A 20,349-nucleotide genomic window follows, 5' to 3' on the forward strand; every position below is an offset into this window, starting at 1 on the left:
GGAATAGTCAGGACTTTGTCAAAGACAGGTTGTGCTTTACAAGCCTGACTGAATTTTTTGAGGATGAGTCTAAACACATTGATGAAGGTAGCACAGTAGATGTGTGTATATGGATTTCAGCAAGGCATTTGATAAGGTACCCCATCAAGGCTTATTGTGAAAGTAAGGAGGCATGGGATCCAAGGACACACTGCTCTATGGATCCAGAACTGGCTTGCCCACAGAAGGCAAAGAGTGGTTTTAGGTGGGTCATATTCTGCATGGAGGTCAGTGACCAGTGGTGTGCCTCAGGGATCTGTTCGGAGACCCATACTCTTCATGATTTTTATAAATGATCTGGATGAGGAAGTGGTGGGATAGGTTTGTAAATTTGCTGATGACACAAGTTTGGGGGGTTGTGGATAGTTTGGAGGGCTGTCAGAGGTTACAGTGGGATTTTGATAAGATGCAAAATCGATCTGAGAAGTGGCAGATGGAGTTCAATCCAGATAAGTGTGAAGTGGTTCATTTTGGTAGGTCAAATATGATGAGAGAATATAGTATTAATGGTAAGAATCTTGGTAGTGTGGAAAATCAGAGGCGATTTCCGGGTCCGAGTCTATAGGGACAGTTAAAGGTGATGGAAAGATTGACTCCGTGCCTAAGAAGACATATAGTGCATTGGCCTTCATCAATTGTAGGATTGAGTTTAGGAGCCAGGAGGTAATGTTGCAACTTTATAGGACCTTGGTCAGACCCCATTTGGAGTACTGTTTTCACATCCATCCCATAGGAAGGATGTGGAAACCATAGAAAGGGTGCAGAGGAGATTTACAAGGATGTTGCCTGGATTGGGGAGCATGTCTTCTGAGAATAGGTTGAGTGAACTTGGCCTCTTCTCCTTGGAGTGTTCGAGGATGAGAGATGACCTGATAGAGGTGTATAAGATGATGAGAGGCATTGATCATGTGGATAGTCAGAGGTTTTTCGCAGTGCTGAAATGGCTAACTTCAGCTAAAGCCAAATATGGGGCAAACCTAACTGAGGACTGAACAATAATTGAAATTCTGGAGGTACCTAGCACATCAGGCAGCATCTGAGGATGACATGAACATTGAAATTCAGTAAAAAAAATCCATCCTTCCTTCCCCCCATCCCCTATTCCCCAGAGGGCCACCCATTTCCTCCTGCCTGCTTATCACCACTTGGCACCACTCAGGATCTCCTCTTCTTCCACTGTCCACTCTTCTCTCCTATCAGATTCTCTCTCTCCAGCCTTCAGCCTTCCCATCCACTTGGTCGCACTCATCATCATCCAGCTATCCTCTTTTCCCACTCCCAAGTTTGTATTCTGGTGCCTTCCTCCCCCACCCTTCCAGTCCTGATCAGTAGATGATATTTTGGGTCAAGACACCTTCTTGTATCCCTGGTTAAGGATTTCCATCCTTGAGAGGTAGTTTTGAACCACATGGTATGTTACAATGTCACTAATAACTATACACTCTTTACACACACATTTCCAGATAAGGAGCTGAATTTAAATTCTGCAGGTGGTTCCAAGATAGAGACTCTTGACTCTTGAGTTGATGGCTTTTGGTATGACTGATTGTTTGTCCTATCTGAAGATGATAGAGACACCTGTGTGAGAGACATTTTAAGTGGAAAAACCATTGCACTTTTTGACCTATCAACCTCAGAAGTCTGAGTCCAGTGTTACAAGTGGTTGTAACAACTACACTCTTCCTAGAATGCAGTGGATAACCGTGATTCTGGTGTCCTAACATGTCCGTGGTTTGACCTCAGGCACCCAGTCCTCTGGAGCTAACTGCATGTTAGAATCTATCACATGAAGTTATGTGATATGAAGTATGAAGCCTTTCAGCTACCTTCAACCACCTGTTGAAGTGGTATACCAGGATGTGGCCGCTGTCACATGGAAACAGCTACTAGAAGCCATAGGTGAGAGATGAGTGCCCAGTGGGACCAAAGGTGGGTAAGCTGTCCTAGAATATATACAACATTACCCTTCATCAGAGGTGCTATCTTCTCTGAACACACTAGTCTTTGGATTATTGATTTGATAATTTACACCGCTCCAAACCGCTCTTCTCATGTTTCTTATCCTACAAGTTACTTTGTATGCCATGAGATAGCATTCTGGAGATGAACACCTGTCTATCTTATCTTTATGACTGCTCAGAAATTTATACATAGATAGAACACACCTTCTATTAATACAAGGACTTAATCTTACTGCTGGTGAAGAATTAGACTTCCTATTAAAATGGTTTGATTTCAAAGTTCAAAGTAGATTTATCATCAAGATACATATACAACCTCGAGATTCATTTTCTTGTGGGCATATTCAATAAATCTAAAACAGAATTAATGAAAGACCACACCAACTTGAGTGTTCAACCGATGTGCAAAAGACAACAATAGTCCTTGTACATGAGTCTATAGGTTATAGGAACATTTCAATGATGAGGCAAGAGCCTTTTGGCTCTGGGGAAAAAATATAGATCATGTTGGGGCTTTAGAGGAAGTCCTGTAGGCAAACCAGCTGCAGCTTTAAGAATTACCTGGGATATGCTCAAAGAATGTTATGGTGCATTGGAAGTAATGGAAAGCTCACTCTTCAAGAAGTTGACCAGCTTTCCATAGATCACAAATAATGCTAACTATAAGTTATGAGAACTTGTGGATCTGTTAATGGAGCTGCTTTTAGAAAAGGAAGTTGATTATCTGCCTGGCTTACCTTATTTAGGCAAAGTCCATAGCATTCGTCCTATTCTTGAAAAGCTGACATATTCTTCACAAGAAAAAAATGGATTTCTTAAGGTTCAAAATATAAAGACCAGTACAGAGTCACCTTTTCTTTTCCTTCTTTACTTACTTGGTCAGTCTTCGAACTAAAATAGGAAGTGACCCTAACTTTGCATTTCCCAGCCACAACTCATCTAGGAGCAAAAAGCCTCCACTAAAGCACACAATTATTAGGACTGTAGTATTAGTATATAAGACAAATGTCTCACAATCTACACTTCAAAATGAATCTGTTCTACAAGATGATGCAGCAAAATATTGTTCAATAAACCTTGCCTATTGTGGAAGTGGCATGGCTTTAGGTTAAAAACTGTTGAGAATAGGAAGTCTTACCTGAAAAAACAAGGGATTTGCTTCAGGTGCTGATTTTCATAACCACATCTTGACAATAACTGCAATGCCACACTAAGGTGTGATGAATGCAATGACAAAAGGGCAATGTAAAAATTATTTTAACATGGATGCTATGCTTGATGATTGGAATATCATATCCTTAGCCTGATCTGACTACGTAGATCTGTTTTACATCCACAGTGTTTCATTATTCTACATCTTGAAGGCCTGTGCTGATGTAATGGAGAAATCAGGTAGAAGAGTGATGGGTTGTCAGATTGAAACATGAAATGGTGATGTTACTCTTACATGCTCACAGCACATAAGGTCAGAAACAATATAAATGGCATTGCTAATTCACAGAAACTGGGCCTAGGATAGCTCCTTGTTGGTGCTTGTTAGGGAATGTCCACAGGCCTTCTGATAACAGCTTTAAGACAAGTATTCTAGAATATAGGTGCCTTCTTTATTTGGTCATATTAACCTTAAAGAAAAGGTAAACTCCAGTTCACAGCCTCAATATAGTCTCTCACAAAGCATCAACATCAACGGAACATTCCAGAATAACCTTCCTCCTGAGGAAGATGTGGAAGACACATCGTTCACAGAGAAAAAGAATTAGCCAAATCCAGTTTCTCTAGTCAACACCCAAATGCTAGGCAAAGCTGCAGGTTAAATCCAGGATATGATGGAAAATCTCAAATGACTAATGGAAGCAAAAAGCACTTAGAAGGAGAACTGTGTGATCAGATAGCTGTGAATCGAGGGACTGTCACCAAAATATATTGTATAAAGTGTGTGTTTCACAAATATGAAGCTTGTTGAATATGTATACTCGTTTTACTTGAATGAAGACTTCTATATCCAATAGCTTCAGTGCCTCTCTGGTGACTTGTCCACATTACACCAGAACATATATGTGACCATATACATATCTGAGATTCATTTTTCCATGGGTAATTACTGTTAACATACAAAGCACAATAGAATCCATGAAACTCCATACCCAAAAAGGACAATATGCAAAAAAACCCACAAACTGAAAATACAAAGATAAATAAAAATAAGAAAAAAATAAGAAATAAATGTTCAGCAGATGTGATACAGAGCCCAATGCTTGTGGGAACCCTCCAATGATGGGGCAAGGAAAGTTAATAAGGTAAGGTAATAATTGTCCCAGAACCTGCAGGTGAGGGTCCTGAGACCTTTGTACCTATTTCCTGATGGCACTATCAAGAAGAGCTCATGGCCTGGATGGTGGGGGATACAAACATAGAAACATAGAAAACTTACGGCACCTTCACCCGACAAAGTTGTGCGGAATATGTCCCTACCTTAGAAATTACTAGGCTTACCTATAGCCCACTAATTTTCTAAGCTCCATGTACCAATCCAAAAGTCTCTTAAAAGACCCTATCATATCCGCCTCCACCACCGTTGCCGGCAGCCCAATCCATGCACTCACCACTCTTTCAGTCAAAAACTTACCCCTGACATCTCCTCTGTACCTACTCCCCAGAACCTTAAATTTGTGTCCTTTTGTGGCAATCATTTCAGCCCTGGGAAAAAGCCTCTGACTATCCACACAATCAATGACTCTCATCACCTTATACACCTCTATTAAGTCACCTCTAATCCTCCTTCGCTCTCAGGAGAAAAGGCCAAGTTCACTCAACCTATTCTCATAAGACATGCTCCCCAGTCTAGGTAACATCCTTGGAAGTCTCCTCTGCACCCTTTCTATGGCTTCCACATCCTTCCTGTAGTGAGGTGACCAGAACTGAGCACAGTACTCCAAGTGGGGTCTGACCAAGGTCCTATATAGCTGCAACATTACCTCGGCTTCTAAATTCAACTCTATGATTGATGAAGGCCAATGCACCATATGCCTTCTTAACCACAGAGACAACCTGTACAGCTGTTTTGAGCGTCCCATGGACTCAGACCCCAAGATCCCTCTGAACCTCCACACTACCAAGAGTCTTACCATTAATATTATATTCTGCCATCATATTTGACCTACCAAAATGAACCACTTCACACTTATCAGGGTTGAACTCCATCTGCCACTTCTCAGTCCAGTTTTGCATCCTATCAATGTCCCGCTGTAACCTCTGACAGCCCTCCACACTATCCACAACACCTCCAACCTTTGTGTCATCAGCAAATTTACTAATCCATCCCTCCACTTCCTCATCCAGGTCATTTATAAAAATCATGAAGAGTAAGGGTCCCAGAACAGATCCATGAGGCACTCCACTGGTGACTGACCTCCATGCAGAATATGACCCACCTAAAACCACTCTTTGCCTTCTGTGGGCAATCCAGTTCTGGATCCACAAAGCAATGTCCTCTTGGATCCCATGTTTTCTTACTTTCTCAATAAGCCTGGCATGGGGTACCTTATCAAATGCCTTGCTGAAATCCATATACACTACATCCACCACTCTTCCTTCAACAATGTGTTTAGTCACATCCTCAAAAAATTCAATCAGGCTGGTAAGGCATGACCTGCCTTTGACAAAGCCATGCTGACTATTCCATGCCGACTCTCCATATGTTCATAAATCCTGCCTCTCAGGATCTTCTCCATCAACTCACCAACCACTGAAGTAAGACTCAGTGGTCTATAATTTCCTGAACTATCTCTACGCCCTTTCTTGAATAAAGGAACAACATCCTCAACCCTCCAATCCTCTGGAACCTCTCCCATCCCCATTGATGATGCAAAGATCATCGCCAGAGGCTCGGCAATCTCCTCCATCACCTGCCACAGTAGCCTGGGGTACATCTCATCCGGTCCTGGTGACTTATCCTACTTGATGTTTTCCAAAAGCTCCAGCACATCCTTTTTCTTAATATCTACTTGCTCAAGCTTTTCAGTCTGCTGCAAGTCATCCCTACAATCACCAGGATCCTTTTCCATAGTGAATACTGAAGTAAAGTATTCATTAGGTACCTCTGCTGTTTCCTCTGGTTCCATACACACATTCCCACTGTCACACTTGATATGTCCTATTCTTTCACGTCTTCTCCTCTTGATCTTCACATACTTGTAGAAAGCCTTGGGGTTTTCTTTAATCCTGATCACCAAGGCCTTCTCATGGGCCCTTCTGGCTCTCCTAATTTCCTTCTTAAGCTCCTTCCTATTAGCCTTATAACCTTCTAGATCTCTTACATTACCTAGCTCCCTGAACCTTTTGTAAACTTTTCTTTTCTTCTTCACTAGATTTATTACAGCCTTTGTACATCACGGTTCCTGTACCCAACCATAACTTCTCTGTCTCATTGGAAAGTACCTATGCAAAACTCCACACAAATATCCCCTGAACATTTGCCACATTTTTCCATACTTTTCCCTGAGAACATGTTTCCAATTTAGGCTTCCAATTTCCTGCCTGATAGCCTCATAATTCCCCTACTCCAATTAAACATTATTCCAACTCGCCTGTTCCTATCTCTTTCCAATGCTATTGTAAAGGAGATAAAATTATAATCACTATCTCCAGAATGTTCTCCCACTGAGAGATCGGACACCTGACCAGGTTCATTTCCCATACCTAATCAAGTACAGTTGCTCCTCTTGTAGGCTTATCTACGTATTGTGTCAAGAAACCTTCCTGAACACACCTAACAAACTCCACCCCAGCTAAACCCCTTGATCTAGGGAGATGCCAGTTGATATTTGGGAAATTAAAATCTCCCATCACAACAACTCTGTTATTATTACACTTTGCCAGGATCTGTTTCCCTATCTGCTCCTCGATATCCCTGTTACTATTGGGCGGGGCTATGAAAAACACCCAGTAAAGTTATTGACCCCTTCCTGTTCCTAACCTCCACCCACAGAGACTCTGTAGACAATCCCTCCATGGCATCCACTTTTACTGCAGCCGTGACACTATCCCTGATCAACAGTGCCATGCCCCCATCTCTTTTGCCTCCCTCCCTGTCCTTTCTGAAACATCTAAAACCCGGCACTTGAAGTAACTATACCTGTCCCTGAACCATTCAAGACTCTGTAATGGCCACCACACCATATCTCCAAGTACTGATCCATGCTCTAAGCTCATCCGCTTTGTTCACAACACTCCTTGTGTTAAAATAGGTGCAACTCAAACCTTCGGTCTGAGCACATCCCTTCTCTATCACCTGCCTATCCTCCCTCTCACACTGTCTACAAGCTTTCTCTATTTGTGAGCCAACTTCCTCTTCCCCAGTCTCTTCAGTTCAGTTCCCACCCCCAAACAATTCTAGTTTAAACTCTCCCCAGTAGCCTTAGCAAACCTCCCCACCAGGATATTGGTCCCCTGGGATTCAAGTGCAACCCGTCCTTTTTGTACAGGTCACACCTGCCCCAAAAGAGGTCCCAATGATCCAGAAATCTGAATCCCTGCCCTCTGCTCCAATCCCTCAGCCACGCATTTATCCTTCACCTCATTCTATTCCTATGCTCACTGTCACATGGCACAGGCAGTAATCCCGAGATGACCAAGATTACAACCCTTGTGGTCCTGCTTCTCAACTTCCTTCCTAACTCCCTGTATGCTTTTTTGCAGGACCGCTTCCCTTTTCCTACCTATGTCATTGGTACCTATATGTACCACAACTTCTTCCCTCTCATTGCAGGATATTGTGGACATGATCAGAAACATCCCGGACTCTGGCACCTGGGAGTCCAACTACCATCCGTGTTTCTTTCCTGCGTCCACAGAATCTCGTGTCTGCCCCCATAACTATAGAGTCCCCTATTACTACTGCCATCCTCTTCCTTTCCCTGTCCTTCTGAGCCATGGGGCCAGACTCTGTTCCACAGGCTGTTGCTTCCCCTAGGTGGGTTATCCCCCCCCCCCAACAGTACTCAAACAGGAGTACTTATTGTCAAGGGGTACAGCCACAGGGATACTCTCTAGCACCTGACTCTTCCCCTTCACCCTCCTGACTGAGACCCACTTGTCTGTCTCCTGTGGCCCCGGTGTGACCACCTGCCTATAACTCCTTTCTATCACCTGCTCGCTGTCCCTGACCAGGTGAAGGTCATAGAGCTGCATCTCCAGTTCCCTAACTCAGTCCCTTAGGAGCTGTAGCTCAACAAACCTGGTGCAGAAATGGCCGTCTGGGAGGCTGGGAGACACCAGGACCTCCCACATCTGACACGAGCACAGAAAACTGGCCTCACACACATACTTCCTCCTTTCTGCAAATAACACCAGTAAACCTACCTCGCCTCATCCCTTTCCCACCTAAGCCCATTGAGCCAAAGCCCTATAACTCTGCTGCCCTCTCTGAACGCTGCCTGCTGGATATGGTGGTCTTCTATTTAAAACTTTCGCATCGGATCACCCTTGCCTCTCTTTTACCCAAAGTGGTTAAAAACTGCCTTGGCTCCAAAAACCGGCTGTTCACTCACAGCCTTCTTGATCTGAATCAAAAACCATTGAAGATTCCTTGCCTGTTAAACATTTTGCGTTCTACTGGCTGATGTCACATGCCTGCGCAGTCTTGATGGATTCAGTTTTTCTGTGAGAATGTTCTGTGTAGATGTGCTCAAAAGTGTGGAGGGCTTTACCTGTGATGGACTGGTCAGTATCCATTATTTTTTATATCCACTATTATTTCCATTCCAGGCTGTGTTCCAGCCAGTCAATATACTCACCTCCACATATCTAGAAAAGTTTGTCAAAGTAGGAGAAGAAATTCTGAATCTTCACAAACTTCTAGAAAATAGAGGCACTGTTGTGCTTTCTTCATAGTAGCAGTTAGGTTCTGGACCCAGGAGAGACCTTCAGAAATAATAATCCTGAGGAATTTAAAGTTGCTTATGTTTTCCACCTCTCATTCCTAATAAGGACTGGCTCATGGACCACTGGTTTCCTCCTTCTAAAGTCAATAATGTTTTGCAGACATTGAATAAGAAGTTTTTATTGTGGAACTGCTCAGCCAGATTTTCAAACTCTCTCCTATATGCTGAATCATCACCACCTTCAATTTGGTCAATGATAGAGGTGATGTCAGAAAACTTTAATATGGCATTGGAGCTGTAGCTAACTACAGCCATAACTATAAAGTGAGTAGAGCAGAGGACAAAGCACACGGACTTGTGGTGCACCTGTACTGATCGAGATTATGGAGATGTTGTTGCCAATCTAAATTTACAGTGGGCTACATATGAAGAAATCTAGATCCAATTGCACAAGGAAGCATTGAGGCCTAAGGCTTGAAGCTTATTGATTAACTTTGACTGGATGATAATATTGAATGCATTGTTGTCATCTATGTCATTAGCTTTCACTTTGCAAGAGGTGACAGTATTCGAGCCCTGCTACAGCTGTAAAATGGCTTTCAGTGCTTCAAATTTGGTCTGGAATTAGCACTTCTCATGTGAGGTGGCTTTCTAGAGTTCAAACCTGGTCCTCTTGCATTTAACTTGGTCACATGTTTAAAGAAATCAGTGTCAAATTATCATCAACATTTCACCTGAAGTACCAGGGGTCCCAACACACTCGATCACAGCTATACCATGATTAGACATGTGCACAAATATATTTCAGACTTTTTGAGTTTTTATGTATTTAATCTTGTAGTGTAACAAAATGGAACTTGTAAAATTCCCATAGTACATTGCTATATGCTAGTCCATGACAGTGTTATGTCATCAGCAACAATGAATATAGAATTGAGTCAGGTTTATAAACAAACATAAACATTTATTAAACTCTGCTCAACTCTAGTGAAAAGTAAACAAACAACTAACTTAACCAGAAGTTAACTGCTCTACAGCATTTAACAATCAGCCAAACTCTGAAACAGTTCTTAAATTGGTAAATTCGAACACAGTCTTAAAGTGGTAAATTCGAAAGTCCAAGTAATTTATACAGTCAGTAAGGAGAGATTTTCCTGAAAACTGATTTCTCTGAGGATGTGACATTACTGCTGATCCCAGCCGACAGATGCCTTGTCCAAAGAATTCACAACAAAGGAAATAAAATGGCTTAAAAGAACTGACCTTTTTCCTGGAGGGTGAACACTGCACAAACCTTCCTGACCTTGCAGGGGTTATCTCAGATGCAGGCCACTATTCCTGATTGAAGATTCAATAATGTCTATCATTTATAAAACCGCCAAACAACACCAACTTTACTCAATCCTTTGGGTTCCCTTACTTTAGTAAGGTCTTCACTCTCCAATACTAGACTATAAAGGTAAATCAAAGATGCAACAAACAAAAACTGGCAGCAATTAGCAAAACTGCCAGCACAAGGTTTTTGTACCTTACAATAGAAAGTAAAAACTCCACTTTGAAATGCAACTGTGTCATGAGACGAATACACAACATAACGAAGTAATTAACAAATTAACTGATGAATTAACTGCGTGACAACAGGGGTTTCCCCTTTATATACCTGTTGGGAACATGCCATCACGTGACCTCACACTGGCGGGAAAACTACATCATGTGACCTCACACTGGCAGGAAAATTACATCACCCCACCATCACAACACCACCACATGATGCTCACAAAATACTCAAATACATCATGGTCATAAGACAGTCACAAGATACCCATAAAAATTATCTCCACGCAGAGGGTTTTCATTATTTTCATGTGTTCAGGATTACGGAGGAGAACTTTTTTGGCAAGTAGAATGGTGAGCACTTATTCATCAGATCTTCCAGCCAGAAGAACAAGAGAATTAGAAGACCACTGCTTTGCAGCACCACAAATAGTTTATCAAAAAACATAGACTTCACCTTTTGCCTTCTCTGGATCAGCAGCACGGTTTATCCAATGAATTGAGAATTACTCTTGTCAACCATTGAGGCGTGTCAGGAGTGAGCTATGAAACACAGAACACTGCAATTCCTCATTTCCCTCTGATACAGAAATCTTGCCTTTAGGTCCTCAATTTTGTTTCCAGTGAATGTATATTTGCAGGGTAGAGGGAGTATCATTTCCTGGTGTTTCAGCCTGTATGGGTGTCCACCTCTTTTTTTTCTCAGTTTTACTCTTACTCAGTTGCATATCTGAGTGCTGCTCTAATTAAGCACCCGCAGCTTGAATATTACATACTGACTCCTGTGTCCAATTGAGTAGAATATGGCATACTGATCAATTGTGCACTTCCTACTTCATGTACAATGACAGCAGTACAGGTAGTTACATACATCAAAGTTGCTGGTGAACGCAGCAGGCCAGGCAGCATCTATAGGAAGAGGTGCAGTCGACGTTTCAGGCCGAGACCCTTCGTCAGGACTAACTGAAGGAAGAGTGAGTAAGGGATTTGAAAGCTGGAGGGGGAGGGGAGATGCCTGAAACGTCGACTGCACCTCTTCCTATAGATGCTGCTTGGCCTGCTGCGTTCACCAGCAACTTTGATGTATGTTGCTTGAATTTCCAGCATCTGCAGAATTCCTGTTGTTTACGTTTAAGTACAGGTAGTTATCCTAGATGCCCTGCTACTGTCATGGAATTCCGGGCCAATTGTTTGTTATATAAATGAGGCTTCTGAGAATAAGATAGAAATGGCATGTCAGAAGGGCAATGTCATGATAATTGTTGAGGATTTTAACATGAAAGTGGATTGGGAAAACCAGGCCAGTACTGGACCTCAAGAAAGAAAATTTGTAGAATGTCTAAGGGATGTCTTTTTAGAACAGCTTGTTGTTGAGCCCACTAGGGGATTGGCTGTGCTGGACTGGGTGTTATGCAATGATCCAGAGGTGATAAGGGAGCTTAAGGTTAGGGAACTCTTAGGGAACAGTGATCACAATATGATTGAGTTCACAGTGAAATTTGAAAGGGAAAAAATAAAATCCAATGTGTCAATATTTCAGTAGAATAAAGAAAATTACAATGGTATGACAGGGGAACTGGCCAAAGTTGACTGAAAAGGGTGTTTTCAGGAAAGACAGCAAAGCAGCAATGGCTGGAGTATCTGCAAAACAAAGGAGGCAAGTACAAGACAGATATATTCCAAATAAGAAGAAATTTTCAAACGGAAGAAGGACACTATCATGGCTGACCTGAAGTCAGAGCTGAAGTAAAAGCAAAAGAGAGGGCATACAAAGAAGTCAGAGCTAGTAGGAAGTTAGAGGATTGGGGAGCTTTTAAAATCTTGAAGAAGGAAACAAATAGGGTCATTCAGAAGAAAAAGATAAATTATGAGAGGAAGCTGGTGATTAATATCAAAGAAGATACTAAAAGCTTTTTTTAAGTATATAAAGGACAAGAGGGTAGATATAGGACCAATACAAAATGATGCTGGAGGTATTGTAATGAGAGAGGCAGAGATGGCAGAGGAACTGAATGTGTATTTTACATCAGTTTCCACAGTGGAAGAAGTCTGCAGTATACTGGACATTCAAGAGTGTCAGCTTGTGCAGTGAAAATTACGACTGAGAAGGTCTGAGGGTGGGTAAATCTCCAGTAGCTGATGGAATGCAACCTCGGGTTCTGAAGGAAGTAGATGGAGAGATTGTAGAGGCATTAACAATGATCTTTCAAGAATCAGTAGATTCTGGATTGTACAGTGGATGACTGGAAAATTACAAATGTTACTCCACTATTTAAGAAGGGTGGGAGGCAGAAGAAAGGAAATTATAGACCTGTTAGCCTGACATCAGTAGTTGGGAAGCTGTTGGAATCGATTGTTAGGGTTGAGATCATGGAGTACCTGGAGGCACATGACAAGATAGGTCAAAGCCAGCATAGTTCCCTGAAAGGAAAATCCTGTCTATCTAACCTACTGCAATTCTTTGAGGAAATTACAAGCAGGGTAGACGAAGGAGATGCAGTAGATGTGGTGTACTTGGATTTTCAGGAGGCCTTTGACAATGTGCCACACATGAGGCTGCTTAGCAAGATAAGAGCCCATGGAATTACAGGGAAGTTACTAGCGTGGGTGGGGCATTGGCTGGTCGGCAGAAAACAGAGAGTGGGAATAATGGGATCTTATTCTGGCTGGCTGCCTGTTACCAGTGGGATTCCACAGGGGTCGGTGTTGGACCACTGCTTTTTACAATGTATGTCAATGATTTGGACTATGGTATTAATTGATTTGTGGCTAAATTTTCTGATGAATCAGTGATAGGTGGAGGAGCAGGTAGTGTTGAGGAAACAGAGAACCTGCAGAGAGACTTAGATAGTTTAGGGGAATGGGAAAAGAAGTGGCAAATGAAATACAATGTTGGAAAGTGTGTGGTCATGTACTTTGGTAGAAGAAATAAATGGGCAGACTATTATTTAGATGGGGAGAGAATACAAAATGCAGAGATGCAAAGGGACATGGGAGTCCTTATGCAAGATACCATAAAGGTTAACCTCCAGGTTGATTCGTTTGTGAAGAAGACGAATGAAATGTTGTCATTCATTTCTAGAGGTACAAAATATAAAAGCAGGGATGTGATTTTGAGGCTCTATAAGACTCTTATGAGACCACACTTTGAGTATTATGGCAACACACTCAAAATACTGGTGAACGCAGCAGGCCAGGCAGCATCTATAGGAAGAGGTACAGTTGACGTTACAGGCCGAGACACTTCGTCAGGACCTTTTCCTAGAGATGCTGCCTGGCCTGCTGCATTCCACCAGCATTTTGTGTGTGTTGCTTGAAATTCCAGCATCTGGAGATTTCCTAGTATTGGAATATTGTCTGCAGCTTTGGGCTCCTTATTTCAGAAAGGATATACTGACATTGGAGAGGGTTCAGAGAATGTTCACGAGAATGATTCCAAGAATGAAAGGGATACCGTATGAGGAATGTCTGTCAGCTCTTGGGCTGTATTCCCTGGAGTTCAGAAGAATGAGGGAGGATCTCAAAGAAACATTCTGAATGTAAAGATCTGAACAGATTAGATATGATGAAGTTATTTCCCATGGTAAGGAAGTCTAGAACAAGAGGGCACGACTTCAAGATGAAGGACATCCATTTAGAACAGAGATGCGGACTAATTACTTTAGTCAGATGGTGGTAAATCTATGGAATTTGTTGCCAGGAGTGGCTATGGAGGCCAAGTCATTGGGTGCATTTAAGGCAGAGATAGATAGGTTCTTGATTAGCCAGGGCATCAAAGGGTATGGGGTGAAAGCAGGGGAGTGGGGATGACTGGAAGAATTGGATCAGCCAAATTTGAATGGCAGAGCAGACTCGATGGACCAAATGGCCCACTTCTGCCCCTATATCTTATGGTCTTACGGTAATGTGGATTAAAAATAAAGGCAAGGACTCAGAACAGTAATGTATAGTGGTTCTTTACATAAAAGATAATGTACTCCAAATCTCTTACTTTTATCACTGCTTCTGTTTGCACGGCAGGGCAATGGAAACATTTGCATAATGAACCAACATAAAGATATTTGTAATTCTGCTTTTATAACTTCCAGGAACATGATCATAAGAACAATGAAAGTTGCAGCAACCGAAGCATAAAGAGAATATCCAGACAAGAATAGTTTGCAGATAGTGTGCAGTTAATCCAAGTAAGTGTAAACCTTGAAGAGAATTGCTTCTGTTTGCACAGAAGGGGACTAGAGACATTTGCATACTGAGACAACATGAAGATATATATAATTGAAGGAAGCAAAGTTAGGGGACAACTACTTTACTAATCTTGAAATAACTACAGTTGTTAACTTGTAGTTTCCATTGACTTTTAGCACCTGTATTGAGAATGGCAGTTGTTTTTACAGATAAAGAATTTAAATATACGTAGTTTACCAAATGGTCAACATCCGTAACCACAACTCAATGCTATATAAAGATGCTGTTCTACTTGTGCACAAGTAAAATAAAATGTGATGGAGGAATGAGTGTGTTTTTAGAGTCAAGTTAATTGACTGTAATGTGGCGCTAAACAGCAACTCCTTTGCTTGCATCTTCAGAAACAGCTCTATTTCCACCTTTAATATCTCTATTTTTCCCTTTCAGGGTTCTTTTGAAGATCCTGATCTGGAGTTACACACTGACTTTGGTTCTTTGTGGGAATGAGACCTGCTGTCGGGGTGTCGCGACTGGCCGCTATCTGACATGCCAACGGCGTGGCCGAAGAGTTTGGCTCACCTTTGGAAGCCTACACTTACCTCGAGGCTCTGGAAACGGGTGGATCAAAGGTCCATGTCCTGACCGGTGTATTATGGGAGCTGGAACATCTTTGGGTGTGTGCCCAGAGACCTAAGATCTTTGAGCACAAAGCTCAGAAAAAGTGACCCAACGGACTTCTAACATCATAAATCAGCCAGTTGTTTGTTATGTCTCCCCTCTCGCTGTGAAACAGAGTCATCTCCTTCTCCCTCATTGGTTACCTTCTTTGTTCACAAAGCCATTGTTACAAATCTAAATACAATTGAAAATGAAGAACTGTGCCACCAATGATATACTATACTAAACTCATTAAGTGAAAATTTGTTATACTAATTTAATTGTTTTTAAATTAAATCTTCTTACTTCTGTTGTCCTCCAATCTCTATGGTAAAATGTACTTTAATGATAACTATCTTGTAAAATATACAAAGCTATAAATGTAGTCTTAATTCTTGGCCTGTGCAGGTAAATAGCCAGATGCCAAAAGTAAAGATATTTGACATTGGATTAGGTTGACTGATGCAATCTCTTCAATTGAATTAATCATTGTTTACATTTTGCAAGATCACAGGTATTGTAGTATAAGCCTAATATGACCATTTAGTCAAATAGTTCCCTTTCTTCAATTAAGATTGTACTTTATTTGTAGAACTCTTCCATTCCATGGAATTATTTTCTCCTAAAATGGTTGACAACCTGACTAAAATAATGTTTGTGTTATTTGATGTATTTTCATTTTAATAGTTATTTTCTAAACAAAACAATGAACTGCATTTTGAAGTAAGGAGAATATTTTGCCCATGCAATAAATTTCTTTGAAAAACAGTAAATGCTGTATTTCAAAATATTAAAGTAAGCATCTATGTTGGAAATGTGGTGGGTAAAATTACTGTGCAAGTTGCAATAAGGCAAAGGTAAACACATTGATTCCCAGCAGGAATGGTAATGTTCCCCACCCCCACCCCCAAGGGAGCAATTGCATGTCCTAATGGAGCATTAGGGGAAATAGAAATTGTTGGTGGGGGGCATTAGGCAGCACTCTAATTTGAGGAGTGAGACCTGACCAACCATTACTAGAGCAAGAAATTCCAAACAAAAGTATGAGGCACCGGAACACAGGAAGAATTATAACTCTGCAGGTAGGGAGCACCCATCATCACAGAGCATCTGAATGTTTGCAGTCTCGTACAGCCTTACCAATCAAACAGAGATAATTGGCAATGCATAAATTAACATCTCCAGGGTACCCAACATTTCCCCTTGACTGGTGGCACAAAATCAACTCATGAAATTAAAGAATTGTAAGTTAAGTACACCCTCTCAGCTTTCCCTACAATTCTACAGACAGCAGGTCACGCAACCATACAGTACTGGCCGGAACCAAATGGTGAAATAGAGCCAATCAGTGAATCTATGATGCACCTGTGCTGGTGAAGGTTATGGTGGAAATGTTATTGCGAATCTGAACCAATTGGGGTCTGAAGTGAGGAAACTGAGAATCCATTGCACAAGGAAGTATTGAGGTCAAGATCTTGAAGCTTATTGATTTATTCTGAAAGAATAATATATTACATGCTGACCTATAGTTAATAAAGAGCATCCTGATGTATGCATCTTTGCTGTCCAGGTATTCCGGAGTTGAGTAAACAATCAATAAAATGGCATCCTCTGTGGAACTGCTGTTAGAGTAGGGATAAAGAATTACTTTTCTAGTTATAATAGATGTATGGATACAGGTAGGTAATATGGGAAGGAGGGGAGCAAAGAAATTTTGTTTCACTGATTATCGGAATAATTACATTAAAAATAACTTTGCAGTTATGTTCATATATTCAACAACCCATAGTTCAAATGTTAAAGTTAATTTTCTAAATAGAGAGAAAACTCAAAAATCTGAAGTGAAAAGAGATTTGGGAGTCATTTCGGAAAATTCTTTAAAGGTTAATTTACAGGCTGAGTCAATGGTGATGAAGGCAAAAGCAAATTTAACATTAATTTCAAAAGAACTGGATTATAAAAGCAAGGGTGTAACTTTAAGGCTTTATAAAGCATCAGTGAGGCCTCACTTGAAAGATTGTGAGCAGTTTTGGGGCCTTTATCTAAGAAATGACCCGGCTGGTGGCATAGTGACATCAGTGCTGGACTTTGGGACGAACTGTCCTTAGTTTGAATCCAGCTGGCTCCCCTGCACACTTTCCAACTGTGCTGGGTTACAACCTGGTGATCTCTTTGGAAACTCACCTGGTAGAAGACAATGCCAAACCACTCCACTGCTGTGACTTGCCTCGTATGCGGTTCCCCACTATGTCAGAGAGGCGTGGAGGGAAATCGTCTGCTAAACAGAAACTCCGGATGCAACATACCTTTCATCTAGGAAATAATTTGCTGACATTTGAGAGGGTTATCATGAAAGATTCTGGTATTGAAAGGCTTGTCATTTGAGGTCCTGACGAAGGGTCTCGGCCCGAAACGCCGACTGTACCTCTTCCTATAGATGCTGCCTGGCCTGCTGCGTTCACCAACTCAAACACGAGGAAATTTGCAGATGCTGATAATTCAAGCAACACACATAAAAGTTGCTGGAGAACGCAGCAGGCCAGGCAGCATCTCTAGGAAGAGGTGCAGTCAACGTTTCGGGCCAAGACCCTTCGTCAGGACTAACTGAAAGAAGAGATAGTAAGAGATTTGAAAGTGGGAGGGGGAGAGGGAGATCCAGAATGATAGGAGAAGACAGGAGGGGGAGGGATGGAGCCAAGAGCTGGATAGCTGATTGGCAAAACGGATATGAGAGGATCATAAGTTGGGAGGCCTAGGGAGAAAGAAAGGGGGAGGGGGGAAACTCGGAGGATGGGCAAGGAGTATAGTGAGACGGACAGAGAGTGAAAAAGGAGAGAGAGAAAAAGAATATATATGCATAATGGATGGGGAACGGGGGGGAGGTGGGGCACTATTACTCTTCTCACCCTGTCTCTTGCAAGAATGCCATCCCTCTTTCGTAATTCCTCAGTTTCCGCCGCATCTGATCTCAGGATGAGACTTTTCATTCCAGGACGAAGAAGATGTCCTTTTTTTTAAAGAAAGGGGCTTCCCTTCCTCCACCATTGACTCTGCTCTTAAACGCATCTCCCCCATTTCATGCACATCTGCTCTCACCCCATCCTCCCATCACCCCACTAGGAATAGGGTTCCCCTGGTCCTCACCTACCACCCCACCAGCCTCCGGGTCCAACATATTATTCTCCGTAACTTCCGCCACCTCCAACGGGATCCCACCACTAAGCACATCTTTCCCTCCCCCCCCCTGCATTCCGCAGGGATCGCTCCCTACACAACTCCCTTGTCCATTCGTCCCCCCCATCCCTCCCCACTGATCTCCCTCCTGGCACTTATCCGTGTAAGCGGAACAAGTGCTACACATGCCCTTACACTTCCTCCCTTACCACCATTCAGGGCCCCAAACAATCCTTCCAGGTGAGGCATCACTTCACCTGTGAGTCGACTGGGGTGATATACTGCGTCCGGTGCTCCCGATGTGGCCTTTTATATATTGGTGAGACCCGACGCAGACTGGGAGACCGCTTTGCTGAACATCTACGCTCTGTCCGCCAGAGAAAGCAGGATCTCCCAGTGGCCACACATTTTAATTCCACATCCCATTCCCATTCTGACATGTCTATCCACGGCCTCCTCTACTGTAAAGATGAAGCCACACTCAGGTTCGAGGAACAACACCTTATATTCCATTAGCCTCCAACCTGATGGTATGAACATTGACTTCTCTAACTTCCGTTAATGCCCCACCTCTGCCTCATACCCCTCTGTTATTTATTTTATATATATATATTCTTTTTTTCTCTCTCTCTCCTTTTTCTCCCTCTGTCCCTCTGAATATACTCCTTGCCCATCCTCTGGGGTCCCCCCCCTTGTCTTTCTTCCCGGACCTCCTGTCCCATGATCCTCTCGTATCCCTTTTGCCAATCACCCGTCCAGCTCTCGGCTCTATCCCTCCCCCTCCTGTCTTCTCCTATCATTTTGGATCTCCCCCTTTCAAATCTCTTACTCACTCTTCCTTCAGTTAGTCCTGACGAAGGGTCTCGGCCTGAAATGTCGACTGTACCTCTTTCTACAGATGCTGCCTGGCCTGCTGCGTTCATCAGCAACTTTGATGTGTCTTGCTTGAACTTCCAGCATCTGCAGAATTCCTGTTGTTTGTGAGGTCCGGTACTGGCCTGGTTTTCCCAATCCACTTTCATGTTAAAATCCCCAACGATTATTATGACATTGTCTTTCTGACATGCCTTTTCTATCTCCTGCTGTAATTTGTAATCCACATCCCAGCTGCTGCTTGGAGGCCTGTATACAACTGCCATTAGTGTCCTTTTAACCTTGTCATATTTTAACTCAACCCAAAGAGACTTCTGATCCTAAATCATCCCTTTCTAATTGTAAATCTCGCTTCAGCTAGCAGCTTAATATTGGGGTTGATAGCCCCCAGCCTGGCCAGACTTAAGAAATCTCATTTGGGTGGATGCTGCGCGATGTGTCCCCTGCTGCAACTCAGTACCACAAAATAACAATATGCAATTAAATGACTGAGCTTTATAATTCTTAATTTGACTATATGGTTAAAGGAAAGGACCCATTCTCATGAAACAGTCTAATGTGCAATGTCGGAACTCACTAATATGGCCGATCGTCCACCATCGACCTCCTCTGATCATCGCTGCCCTTTGGATCCTCGCTCCGAGTCCACTCTGTCTGGCGGTCTACCAACTCTCTCCATTCGCGTCTTCTCTCCTCATCTCTCCCCGGCAAAAGATCGTGAATTCCCGGCTCCCAGACAGACAAGAAAAAGAATATTGGCTCATTGGCTAATATGCCTCATTATCCCTCTTCATAACCCAAACATTGCCGCTACACAGAAACCATTACATTAGCAGTGAAACCTTACAGTGTGTTACACTCTCCCCCACCAAATTTAGTCATGTCCTCATGACGCTGAGATAATTTGTCAACCCTTCCTGCAAAACACAAAGCACAATCCAGGTTTAAAAGGTAGTGACATAGCTTCCCAACACAGCAGGGGTCACACTCTGTTCCCCTGCTGCTGTGTAGGTCAGCCTAATTCT

The sequence above is a fragment of the Mobula hypostoma genome, chromosome Y (genome assembly GCF_963921235.1).
Source record: "Mobula hypostoma chromosome Y, sMobHyp1.1, whole genome shotgun sequence".
Taxonomy (NCBI): domain Eukaryota; kingdom Metazoa; phylum Chordata; class Chondrichthyes; order Myliobatiformes; family Myliobatidae; genus Mobula; species Mobula hypostoma.